The 10,836-nt window shown below is 39.4% G+C and overlaps 1 long non-coding RNA gene across 2 annotated transcripts; it reads right to left on the reverse strand.

Moving 5' to 3' along the window:
• Positions 1-2,269: 2,269 nt before the first annotated feature.
• LOC116694376 (uncharacterized) lies at positions 2,270-10,243 on the reverse strand. Of its 2 annotated transcripts, none has more exons than XR_004333137.1 (2): positions 10,233-10,243; positions 2,270-2,368 (listed from the first exon to the last, which is right to left on the reverse strand). It is a non-coding gene; the product is annotated as an uncharacterized LOC116694376 (long non-coding RNA). The 2 variants fall into 2 exon arrangements; XR_004333136.1 differs by lacking the exon at positions 10,233-10,243 and adding an exon at positions 6,906-6,916.
• Between the last annotated feature and the right edge of the window lie 593 nt (positions 10,244-10,836).

Genomic DNA, 10,836 nt, shown 5'->3' on the forward strand with positions numbered 1-10,836 from the left:
CTGACAGGTGCCAAGCTTCTCTCTAGATTCTGAATCAGCTTTCTAACAAAACTGTTGGGCAATTTTACTATCAACCACAAAAACAAACCAGCAAAGTGTTATACAAGTGTTACACTTGCTTTTAGACCACGGTCTGTGACAGAGTTAAACAGAATTCCAGCTCTTGTTCAGGACACACTCAGGACGGATATTAATGCCAGGTGAAAACCGGGCCATTGTGTGTATAGACTATATTGAATACTTTAAGCTAAATTTAAGCCTCAGAATTGTATATAATAGTTTTCATGATTTGCCCATTGTGTGCTTCTTTTTTCAAGAACACTAAACTGGCCTTTTTTTCAGATTTCATGAAGTGATAAATCTAAAGAGCCCGTGCACTAAAGCATTACACTGAATAGATGCTTACATTATTTTTTCAAGTATCATCTTAATTCAGGTTTTTATCACATGACGGTTTTGCCATTTTTAAATCGGAATGTTGTGCATCCATGCTGACACAATGGCTGGCAGACAGGCGTGAAAGTGTTCAGTTTAAAGACGAAATGACAAACACATGAATGAAAGGTTAGTATTAACTGTATCAAAACGAATTCAAAACATTGGAAGCATTTCACACAGATGGATAGCAGCATGTATGGTGGCAGCATTCTTGAATTAAATCAACTAAATCTGAGCAACAAAAAAAAAGAGGAAAACATGGACGTGAATCTCCTGCAAAGCCACTGCAGAGTAAATTGTTGTTGGTTTTAAGTAAGCAATAGAAAGGGATTAGGACCATGTTGACTATGTCCTTATTCCTCCAGCTACAAAATGTCCCCTGGGGATAAAGAAAGTTCTATTTTATCTTATAGTTGGTAAGAGGCGGAGCCACACTGGTCTGTAACAGGAAAACACTACAGGTTGAAAGTGACAGCAGAATCGTTTCTGTGACAGTAAGTGTTAACTGGACTTGGGATACAGACACGTCCCTGTTTGACTCATGCATTTATTTGATGCCACCACTCAAAAACCTTTTGCATCGAGCCGTGTTTAGTACTGTAGGTGTTGTACACAATATCAGACAGGAGCTTGGAAGGAGAAAACATTGTGTAGCATGAATACATTATACTGAAAAGAGAAGTGACATAATGGGGCTACAGTGCATTTTGCCTGGTTTAGTGATTTCCACTAACCGAAGCTCAGGTTAGTGGCAGTGAGCAGCAAAGAGACAGGCATGGCCATTCCCTGTGTGTCTACAGCATCAACCAGACTAGAAATAGGATTAAGGTTTCACTCCCATATGCACAGTTATTTGGTGCATTTGTTTATGCTTCATGTGCAGCTACATCTGGCAGGCCACACACACACACACACACTTGGGAGATGAGTCATTCTCTTTATGAATCATATTGTCTCCTTTTAAACTATTGTGGGGTTTAGTAAAAAAAGAAAAATCAACAAACCATTCCAATAATACATTTTCAGCTTGAAAAACTATGAAATATAAAAAGTATTTATGTATTTATTTAATAATTGGGAATAAATTGTATTTGTTTATTTATAAGAGATATGTGCTTCTGGGTTTTTTCCATCAACATTTGCGCTGGGATTTCATCCCACTCTTCCACGTCTACTGATTCTTGGCATTTATCGTAAACAAACAAAGATTCTGTTAAAATGTGGTGTTTTTTCGCCCAAATGCATTGTGCGTGTCCTTGAGGTTTAACAAAAACAACATGTTACAGTCATTTCTTTTCTCAGGAAATGTTTGCAAAGGCAATTCTTCAAATCCATGTTTGCTAGCTTGCCGTCTTCTTTCTTTTGGATTGCTGCATCATTGTTACGTCACTGCCTCCAACAGTCAATCAGCGTAATAGCGTCGGGAGATTTGTGTATTGCATCCAGCGTTGTAGTCTTCGTGATACGCAGGTATACGCAGTACACAACAACATAGTTTTGTGACAGATATTTCACTTCAGATATATTTGTATTCACAAATATGGTGTTGGGTAATGTGACAGCAAACTAAACTAACAACGCAGAGAGAGTTTTCTCATCTTTCATCGACCCGCTGAGTGCAGTGCGTAGTGTGTGCATAGCGAACGTGCCCAAATGCTCCGCCTACACATACGCCAGTATCCTCCCTTCACCGCACATAAGTAGCCTTATTTGTCCTCGTGTCTATGGGGTCAAGTTTTGTGATCCAGGCTTGGATTCCATATATACCATTATATTTGTGATATATTTTGAATGCCATTTGTGTTTTCCTTGTCATATGATAAATAAAGATATTACCACCATAAATTGGTTCATAAAAATGTATCAGAATGCAGGAAATGAAGTCTTTGACACTCAAAATAACCCTGGGGGAAAACACCCAGACCCCACACTTATGTCCCCCCCCCCACATATATATATGTTTGTGTGATGCATAGTATAACCACTACAATACATCAGACTACACCGCTGTGGCTCAGTGGTAGAGCGGTTGCCTGCCAATTTGAAGGTTGGTGGTTCAATCCCTGGCCCTGTAGTCTCACGTCGAAGTGTCCTTGGCCAAGACACTGAACCCCGAGTTGCCCCCCGGTGCAGGCGGCACCTTGTACGGCAGCCTCGGCCACAGTGTATGAATGTGTGTCTTTTCTTTTTACTATGTAAAAGAGCTTTGAGTAGTTGTTAAGACTAGAAAAGCGCTATATAAATACAGTACATTTACATTACCACTGATTGCAACACACACACGCAGGACTTGCATGCAAACCAAAAAGGGGTCCAGTCATAAAAACAGTACTCCATAGCGCTATAGTGGTACAAAGAAAAGTCCACCTACCTTAAGGCACGGATTAAAGTGTGCTCACACAGAATTCACTTCTAATAATTATACCACAGTACACAGTATGACTTAAAGGGATACTGATTTTAAACCAGCTTTGTGTCATCTTTGTAGGCACTGTGTAGATGAATGGTGTTTGGCTTTCCTCCATGGCGCAAGTTCACGCTGCACCCCGCGGCGTTGATCCCCGCCTGCGAGTCGACTTAAATCAGATGCGGTTTGGTACACTTACAACATACGACCACTGGAAAGTTCAACTTTGTGTTACATTTCAAATGTGCAGTGTGTGTGATGTGAATGTGATATTTGTTAAAGTTTAAATCTTTCATCAAGCCAATGTCTAATCTGCGATGTCATTTTGCAATGTACACTGAAATGTCTGAATAATATGTGCTTTAAACCAGGGGTTGTCAACTAGTCTCACCCTGTTTCCCATGGTCATTAAGTCGCGACCCACTTTATTGGAATTCAAACCAAGCTAATTTATTTTTTCAAAAATATGGCCTTTAAAAAGACATGTACTTCTTGTTTTTTTAACATAAATACAAATATTTACATGTGCAAAGTGCATTTCTGAGCACATTAGTAAGAAACTGAGGACGAACATGACAACTGCATTGACAAAAGTAACTAAAATAACTGCCCAAAAATCCCCCCCCAAAAAATACATAATGGCCCACAAAATGAGGTGTTTTTACCTAACCTGTCATTTCTGTCCCTTTTTATCCTCAATGTATAATAATCCACATTCTGACTACTGTATTGTTATTGATGTATTGTTACCATGGCTACGGCGATAGACTGCTGCACGGCTCTGACTGGGGCACAGCTCTGAAGCATGTCTGTCAAAACATTTTTTTGAAAAATGAAAGTCAAGTCTAAAATCAAATGTGTTTTAAACATTTTTTATTTATTTACTGACCAGCTGTTACTTTTGGGTCGCGGCCCACCAGGTGAGATTAACTGCTTTAAACTAAGCAGAGTGGAATTCTGGATTGTATTTAAACTTGTTGTAGGTGTTTGCTTTCCAATCATGACATTCATCAGGGTGTTGGTCTAATACCCAGCACACAAAATGGGTGTTTACAGGCAGAAAAGGCTTAAAATGGCCTTCAGTAACAGAAGTTGTTTATCTGAAAACTTTCTATGAATTTAGTCTAAATGACAAGAAGAAAGACACAAAAAAACGTTGGTTTAATTCAAGAGTAGGATACCTTTTACTTACTTTTATTATATGACAAGACACCATGTGTACTTGAGAAACTCTGGCCTCAGCCAGCTTTTCAAGTGATTCATAGTTCATTTTGAAACCCAATCTCTAATTTGCACATTGTGCACATGTCTTTTCTAACTCAGAATTATTAAAGCACAATGCCTGGCTCAAGAGTTTTCATAAATGCATTTCAATCCATCCTCGCTATTCATTTATGAGATAGCGGAATACAGCTCAGTGAGTACAAAAGCTTTTTTCAGAGAGCTATCCATGACACTATACCGTACATGGCCTCCTGGGAAATAATGCCCAAACTGGGATGGTTAGCTACATACAAACACTGTTTGGCTTTTTTGCTTCAAATAAAGCATTCTATTCGATAATGGACTACAAGATACAACAAAAACATTTTTCTGTGGTAATCAGGTCCAGGGGCGGGTCTGGACAAGGGGCCTGACACCCCCTCAAAAAAAAATATGATTTCATTTTTCTTGAGAGCCCATATAAAAATTGAAATTAATAATGAATGTTTTTTGTTTTGTTTTTGTTTTTAGCAAAATCCGCTTGTGTTGTCTATCCGATCAAATATTTCCTACATTTCTCACCAGATTTTCAATCCTGTATTCTGATCAAATCCCCTGGGCCACTTCATGGATCTGTTTGGATCCATAAGTTTGAATTTATAGGAGAGTCAAGAAAAAGTACATAAGAAACAGGAGAGGAGTGAATATTCAAGAAAGGAATATGCACTTATCTTAGTAATTAGAAAAACTGGCAGAAATCCATATAAACCCGAGTAAATATTAAAGCTCATATGTATTGGATTTGAGAAATTTTCACTTGGCAACTTCTAATGGTAGCATCAAAAAAGAAGATGAAAACTGCTTTATTTACATTCCAAAAATCCACAAATAGAAGCTTTGATTTAGAATTGGAGAATAGATTCTTCGTATTTGTTGAACTACAGTACAATGCCTGTAATTCTCCACCACATAGGATTTTTCCAACATGTAGCCGAGCATGCAAAAATCCCTGTTGTGCACAGAATAAGACCCTAGGCTATGCCAAATATTAATTGGAATTAATTATCAGTGGGGCAATTGAAAACTGTTGCCATTTATCTTATAATTAATACCAAATTACACAGTCCTCTCCAGAAACGTATTCACAGCTGCACACCAGTTCCTTTTTGCTGCTCTACTAAGTATTACGAAACTATTGGACCAAAAAGTGTTATCCACCTCGATGGGCCCTTTCATGCTTTTACAACCTTCTCAGTGCTTTCAGGCGTGCAATCAACAAGGTGCTGGGAATGTTTAGTGATCTTGGTCCTCACTGACTCAACATCACAGTTTTTGTTGGGCCAGTAAACAATGTGGTGCACGCAAGCCCCCGGAGATTAGCCACTTTCTGTGATGACTGCTACCGGTGTCTGGCACCAACGATTAAACTACCTTCAATATCACTTAGATAACATGCCATACCCATTATAACATTTGTTAAACATCAAACAAACTTTACTATCTGCATTTTTCATGAAGTAAGTCGCAGCCATGTAAGCGTCTCAAGAAGAACGCTTGCTGTGGCGGTTAAAGTGGGGCTGTAACTAGTAGCTTGAACCAAGTTGTTTTGTCTCTGTTTTTTATGTGTGTGACAGCATCAATGGTGGCTGTATTTATAATCATGATCGGCAAATGGCTAGTCTTGCATTGCCAGGGCTTCCTCCACAGCTCTGCAGGTGACAGGGGATTGAATTGGAGTTTGTTGCGAATGGCAAACATTTGGCAGGGATTTTATCCATCAATAACTTCTTGGGGTCGAAGCATAACCTAATTTCATTTTTGTGCCTCAGAGCCCATTTCTCATCCGCCCTTCTTAACTTCTTCATATTGATATTGATGTATTGATTGATATGAGTGATGGAATGATGATTTGGTAAATTGAGAGGATGGCCTTATTCCAACTTCTTCATGTGATTTATTTCTTCTGAATATGTTGGCTGCAGAGATGGAAATCTAAAGGAATGACAAGGTACTATTAAAATTGGTAGCACATAGGCAGTGAGTGAGCTGAATTTGTATCTTATTAAAATCTGACATATGTTCACTTGCATGAAGAGAATTAATAACTATCAAAAATATGTGATAGTTAGCTGCCCTTGCCAAATGTGTCCTTAAACCAGTTTGCTGCAGGATTAAATCTAAAAAAGATTATCATAAAAAGTATTCATTTTCCAGCTCCCATACGTGTGTGTGTGTGTGTGTGTGTGTTTGTGTGTGTGTGTGTATATATATATATATATATATACTTTGTTGATGCTCGGTATAAAATTAACACAATAACAAGGAAGTGACAGATACTGTACGTAGGTGTATACTTAATTTTAAAATATTGCAAGATTATACAGCATCTACTTTGCATTGCTCTGATAACATTGCCTGCAGTTTGAGCCTTGCTATAATGTGCATGCAGATACAAGGTTAATGCCTTGCACAAGGACTTTTTGAGCCACATTGTAGCTGGGGAGATTTTTCTGTAGAAATTTCTACAAAACACAAAATTAAAGATGCTCTAAGCGATGTTGGGTGACAATACTTCTTGTTGACGTTCAAAGTGTTTTCAAACAAAACAAGACTAGCTTGCCCCTCCCTCCTCCTCATCCTGTCCCCTCCATGAGTGAGAAGGAAAGAGCTAGAGCCAACTGGGAGCCAAGTTTTGTCAGTTGCACCGTATCTCAATGTCCTTGTGTTTTTGTTTCTGATTTTAATTCTGAAACCTTGAAATAAATCTCTATTGTTTATTTGTCCTCATTAAGAAATCATCCCCAACTACGTATGTGTCTCTTTTTTGATTGATTTTCATCCATCTGGATTGACAGACCCACTAGGCTAGAAATCCAAGTCTAAATTTTACTTTGAACTCATTTCATGTTGCTTTAAACCGTGCAGGACCAACACAGAGAGAATCTGATTTTGCCCTGTTTAGACAACCATGAAAAGATCTGACCAAACGCTTTTAAAAAAACAGTTTTTCCGTTGATTTTTAAACCCAGTCTGCTGAATGAGAGGAGGGCATGTGGGGGTCTAAAGCCTGTCATGTTTTAAGATTCAGGGGATGGTTTTACACCTAGAGGCATGTACTTTGGTCAGAGAGTGAAATCTGTGTAGTCATTTGAATTTTATCAGACCTCAACCCTACACAGTGCTGTCATAGGCAATAGATTTGTGTGGGAGTTTGGGTGTAATGGAGAAGGGGGTGGGGTGTGTGAGGGGGTAACATCTGTTTCAAAGCAACCCGGGGCTCATGCCTGTGTGTTTGACCTTGCGTCAGTAAAGTTGGCTGGGGCTCTCTTCAACGGACAACACGTCGCCTGTGGCATAAACAAGAGGAAGTGATGCTTAAATACAGCCCTGTTGCGTCCAGAAAAGAGCAGCATTATTCCCCCGATACCCACTTGCATTCGTTCACACAAAACATCTTATTTGCCCCGCACTTGATGCACAAATCCATTCACAGACACACAAGTTAATACTGTGGTGCTGAGCTTTGTATTTCTTTGCCTTAGGCCAGGGAAAGGAGCACTGGAGTACAGTCGCCTGCTTTGCATGATTGCAACATGGGGTCAGCCTTTTAGATACACAGCTGCTACCCCTCACACATCCAAACCACTCTGCAGCTGCATGCTTATGACAAGGACATTAATGTTCACCATGCACACACACACACACAAACACAAGCAAAAACGCAGCACAAGCACATGTGCATCCCCAAATGCAAACAAATGTAGAAGCGTATACGCATAAAAGCACACATAGACACAGACGCTCAAACAGCCCTCCAGGCTTTATTTGTATAAACAGAGGTTCTGCTGGAGCTGTGCAGCCGACCTGCTTTTCAGTGTCTGTACCTCCTGCTTTTTTCTGTGCTCTTAAACAACAACTGTCTCCCTCCTGTAGATCTTTCTTTCTGTCACTGTCTCTCTATTTCCCCTTTCTTACTCCTCTCAGCCGTTGTCATCCTCGTTTCTTTCCCAGCCACTGCCCTCTTTTGCTCTCCCACTATCTGTGTGTCATTCTATCTGCCTTTCGCAAAGTCTCATTACCAGAGAAGGTAAGCAAAGAACTGGTCCTTCTGTTTCTTCCCGTCTCTCTCGCCATTATATATTACACAAAAAAGATGTGATGGATGATTGCCGAAAAACCCTCCAAGGGCCAAGTGGCAAACTCCATAGAAACAATAACATTTAACAATTTAAAAACAGTTTATGTAAAAAAATAAAAAATAAAATAAAAAAATAAAAAAATACTTTTAATTTGTATGAAACAACTTAAAATTAGATTTAGAGCAAAACCCCAAATTGAAAATTCCAACAACTTAGGAGCAACAATTTGACTCAATGTTTAAAGAGTTCTTTAGAAAGCTCAGTGAGTGAAGTGGGAAGACTGTTCCATATCTTACACACAGACAGGAGTTCCTGAAGCTTTTGCATCTTTTGCATTCAGACTAGAATTTCAACTAGTTTAAATATTAAGGATTGTACAAGAATGGTAAGGAAAGTTAAGATTTGGGCACTTTATGGCTATCCTAAAGCAGGCTGGTAGTGTCCCCCTCTCAAGCTACGCTAAGCTAACTGGCTGCTGGCTCCAGCTTCATATTGAACAGACACATTAGAGTGGCATCAATCTTGTTAACCTACTCCAACGGCAAGAAAGCAGAGAAGTAAATTCTAATACTTCCCAAAATGTCAAACTATTCTTTTCAAAGTAAAAAGAAACAAGCAAAATCTAAGGTGGCGCTGGATTTCTTCCTTGCTCATCAATTAGAACACTTTTCAGCACGATGGGCCATATAATATGTATACCATGTAAGGAGACTATTTTATTAGTAGTACAGGAGCGGCGTTTATCTTATTAATCTTCCTAGTCATTGTCTAACATTTCACTGTGCGTTAAGATTTTCCTTAATAAGACAACTGTGAGGTCCCTAGAACTTGCATCCGTACATAAGTACACAAAAGTAGGTAGACTGTAGACAGTAGACTGTCCACGTACTTTTGGCTTTAGCACCTACTATGATTACAATATAGTCATAAAGGAGTCACCTAAATCTAAATGTGTCTGTTTCCTGTCTCTTGATCTCTTCTACTTCCTTTTCTCAGAGCAACTCCCTGCTGCCTGTTTCCACTTTTCCACTCACTCCTCCTGTCATTCTTCTTTCTGTCTCCCTTTCTCTATGTTAATCTCCCATTACAGAGATGCCATGTTGGAGAATGAGTGTTTTGAAGCAGCAGAGGCGTGTGTCTCTCAGTCTGCAAAGAGTCCAGCAAAATCTGAGACCGCTCTTTGAAACGTATACATCCAAACCTTGTCCGCCCCAACACTTCCCATCGCGCACTCTCCACTTCCAAAGCTATACATTTACAGAGCAGTCAATGGGAGATGAGCTCTGTTTTCATGTTGCGTTTATCTAACTTATGGGAAGAAAAAAACAAAGGGGAATTATTGAAGCACAATGTGGCCCCCTGGTGATAGGCAGGGGTAGTGCCAATGCTCAGATGGTTTACCATGTTAGTGAGACTACTTACTCAGTGAGTCAAAATATTTGCACTGTGGTAATGATTTTAATACTATTACAGTCCAAATCATGAACTTGTGAGTTGCTCAGTGGATACGACATGGGGCCAAAGTCACCAAGGAACAAAGAAACAAAACACCAACAATCACAGATTGGCTAAAAGATCTTCCTATTTGTCGTGGGCAAAACTGAATGCCATTTACATTTCTGCTCTTTTGAAGAGCAATAATGTGGGTGTTCTGCCCTCAGCTCTGTGTCATTTTTGTGTGGGCAGTGTGTTTAGATAAACAGTGTTTGGCTTCCCACCGTAGGAAGCCACAGCCACCACAGAGGGAAGCCAAACAACTATCATCTCAACACAATGCCATGACACAGAGCTGGATTTATATTAACAAAATATCTCTAACACTGCAATACATGCAGCATCAAAGCAAATGGAAAGTCAATTATTATCCTTTGTTGTGGTGGACACACAAATCCCATGGTTCAACACGGCTATGTCTAAGTCCACCTAGGGAGGAAAAAAAATCAGGACTTTCACCCAGGAGACCGAAGTTTGTCTTCCATGTTAAACAAAAGTCCAACATTGACTTATTTATGTAAGTTACACTTTAACACATTACCTGCCACCACCACTATGTATGGGAAATCAAGTTGTTTTAAGCAGGTAATGTTAACCATTGTCACAAGATGCCATATAAATGAATAGCTGAGTTTAGAGGTCACGTTTTTTGATTGAAAACATTTATTAGAATCATTGAGCAGTACTACCACCTAACAACTTAACATGTCTGATATGACGTATCAGGTACATTATCTAACAAGTTGTTGGCATTGTCTGCTGCCCTCCCATTAGGGCTGCACAAATCGAATATTAATTGCAGTCACGATTTTGCAACAATTTTGCCGTCGCTCATTGGCCGTTGCTTCTCTATCGCCATCGTGTTAATCTTGCCAACACGTGCCAGGTGTATAAGCCAGTTTGTGATTGGTTCCCAAATTTGTAATGGAAGCAGGATAGATAAATTAACAGGTTTCAAGCCTAAGCTGCCGGGTGACATCAAATCACCGACAGGTCGGGCTGGGTTTGCCCAGTCTAGGACTGTAACACAACATGGAAATGCATTAAGGGCTGTTTATTTAAATGTGAAAGTGCGCTAAAAAATATTTGTCCCTAACGTAAATTAATTATCGTGGTAGATAATCATGATGTGATCAAAATAATTGCAATTGTAAT

This window comes from Etheostoma spectabile, chromosome 8 (genome assembly GCF_008692095.1).
Source record: "Etheostoma spectabile isolate EspeVRDwgs_2016 chromosome 8, UIUC_Espe_1.0, whole genome shotgun sequence".
Classification (NCBI taxonomy): domain Eukaryota; kingdom Metazoa; phylum Chordata; class Actinopteri; order Perciformes; family Percidae; genus Etheostoma; species Etheostoma spectabile.